We start from the raw sequence: 3,068 nt of genomic DNA on the forward strand, positions 1-3,068 counted from the left end.
TTATAAGGTAGCTTGTGGGAGTTCTAATAAGGCCCCCAGAGTTGATCCAGGACCCCAGGCTCCAGGACTGAGCAGGACGAGCCTTAGTTATTCCATGAAGACTGACCCCTCGGAGGACCCAGAGATGATTCCTCCAGAGTTCTTAACCCCCAGGGAGGAGGACCACCCCTAGAGGACAGTTATGACACAGATCCGTCCGAGTATTCATCTGGGACACCAGAGGAGGAGATTTCCGAGGTCGTACCAGCTGCTCCTATGGTAGAGCACTACGTCAGACTAGCCTCCCCGGTGAGTGTTACGGATTACTCTAGCCCTCTATCCTGGCCGTCGGTAAACCAGGAGTTGCCCGATTATTTATATCCCTCGGACTCAGATGAGAGAGATGATGAAGGCCAGACGAGCGGATGGTGGGTAGACGATTATGAGGAGTACACTTCACCTTATAATCCATCAGATCAGACTAGAGACCGATCGGCTACAGGTATATGAGTCCTTATTGGAATTTTCTATGTATGTGCATTTGCTGTAGATTATTATTTAATGGTGGCGAGCGGAAACCTAAAGATGCCGATAACCGAGTATTTATAAGTAACGGCGACCAAGGTGTGTTCGCTACCATTGGGAATCTAGAAATCTAGGACGGAAAGTAGTCATATATACAGATGAAAGGTGAATATCGAGAATTAAAAAGGCCAAAATAGTAATTGTGCAGTCGGAAGAGTAAGAGACCCTTACTAATTCAGAGGGAGATGCGTTACGAAAACGTTTTGGAATCTATCAAGACTTCAACTTGCTTTAGATTATGTGGTGAAGGTCATGCGGTGAGGTGGATATGATTATACCAAAGATTAACGCACCGGATTTCATCAGAGTTTCTAGTTTAAGCGTGCTGGGGTGAGAGAAATACTAGGATGGGTGACCCCTTGGGAAGTGTACAAAAAGTCCTATAAATTTAGATATAAGAGGCAAATGAGAAGCTAGAGCAGCCTAAGGGAGATTGGAGTATGCGGAGTGGTTGGACACCTTAAGAGGTCGCGTAGGACGAGGCGGACTAGATCGGTGAAGGGAAAGAAGGCGCATCACAGCCTCTAGAATTGGGTGAGTTTGAATAGCGTTTGGAAATATTTGTAAGCGAGATGGTAGTAATTATATATATATATATGTATGCATATGATATCCCATACGTGGCTATATCAGCGGGAATGTGTATCCCGACAACCAACGTTGCGGTATATGGAAGACATTAATCGAACAGGGTAACGAAGTTCAAGTGACAAAAAATATATGGTACAAATGTTACAAGATAAGTCGATGCTATTTTCACTACGAGTTAGGCTTGGAGAGTTTTAATGTAATGACATCCGGAAAGGAAAGAACGTGAGTAGATGGAAGGTACGGAGATCAAAATGTCGAAAAAAGTGAAAAGTAAGAAACATGAGTGAGTGAAGCCTCCACGAGGGACAACGGGCAATCACGGGACTACTTAGGTAAAAAAAAAAAATTGAAGGTAGGCATGCGAATGGGATAAAGTGTGGCAGTATGGAACAAAAGAGGAATGTGTGGGGTCAGAGAATAGGCTTTGATAAGTGGGGCTAAAAGTATAGTGACCAGGACGAGGAATATGAAGTAAAAGAAAGAATGGTTAGGCCTTGCGACGATGTTAAGATATTTTCAGCCCTCGAAAGGTATATAAAGGGATAAGTGTGGTCAAATTAACACGGTTGCCTCGGACATGGAGAAGCTTTCCAAAAATATGACTTAAGAATAGAACAGATTTGCGCGTTTAAAGAAATATTTCACGAACTTCAGAGCCGATACTACAAATAACAAGAGAAGAAAGGTGCTTGAGGAGGAAGAAACCCAAGGAAAGTTAAGGGTGAAAATAGGAAAGGTACACTAATGGGCTGGTCAAAAGGAGAGGAGAGAAGAAGAAGGGAAGACAAGGAAAATTGAGCAATCACCAAGGACAAGCGAGAGGATAATTAACTAACAAAGCTAACCGGGAGGTAGTACATCAATGACATGGGATGAGGATAAGGAATACCGAGATTTAATTATAAAGGAAATAGAAGGATATATGGGAAATATTCATGAGTATGGACTAGCCTTGGCGGCAGGAAGGAGAAGAAAGAAGAGGGTATATTTGCAAGGAATTCATGACATGAACAAGAAGTGGCGGAACACTGGAAGAACTACAACGCATAGGTGGGACGCAAATAAGTAGTCAAGGAAAATTTCGGATAAGTAAGCTAAGTGAATAAAAGGATTGATAGTGGAAGGGGAAGAGTGTAGTATATTAACCCTCAATGATATATTGTAGACGTAGAGTGAAACCAGAAACTCAGAGTAAGAAGAATTTCAGTGATAATAGTTGTGGAGGAAGACGAGGGATAAAAAGAGCAAAGTGTGACCAAACGTTCCGTAAAATGTTTTGATGGATTCTAATGTTCCCATTAACCCGTTGATTCGGGAAATGTTCAGTCATAAAAGGTAGAAGTAGAAAGGCCTTAAAGAAGGCAGCGAGAATGGATCTGTAATGCATAAGCGCTTTGTTCAAATGAAAAGCCCTCGATTAGCAGAAAGGAAAATAAGTCAAGCTATATGATGAGAGAATTCTGATATCATGAGAGACCTAAGGAGTTGGAGGATCGTTAAGGTTGGCTGATGACTACTGATATTCGGGAGTTACTAGTGTATAAGAACACCCTTAAAAGGGGGAAAGAGCAGATCTAGTCCTGAAATGAGGTATAGCCCTGTTAAAATTCCAAGGAAAGAAAGATGTTAGCTTAAAGAAGCCAAAATTCGAGATGTAGTGGCATATCAAGAATGTATTAAGAGGGAGCAGAAATGAATTAAAGATACGCATACCACAAAGCGATGAAAAGGAATTAAAGTGGATCAAGAGAATACTTCATGCGGACGTGAGATATGACATTTCTAGACCAGAAAATTTGTGTCGCACCTAAATAGGCAGGATCAAAGAATAATAAAGAGAGTAAGAATTCATACAAAGAGAATGACGAAATGGATGATGAGTATGGACATTTCTAGTTACCACGGAATAAAAT

This window comes from Lycium ferocissimum, chromosome 8, assembly GCF_029784015.1.
Source record: "Lycium ferocissimum isolate CSIRO_LF1 chromosome 8, AGI_CSIRO_Lferr_CH_V1, whole genome shotgun sequence".
Lineage (NCBI taxonomy): Eukaryota > Viridiplantae > Streptophyta > Magnoliopsida > Solanales > Solanaceae > Lycium > Lycium ferocissimum.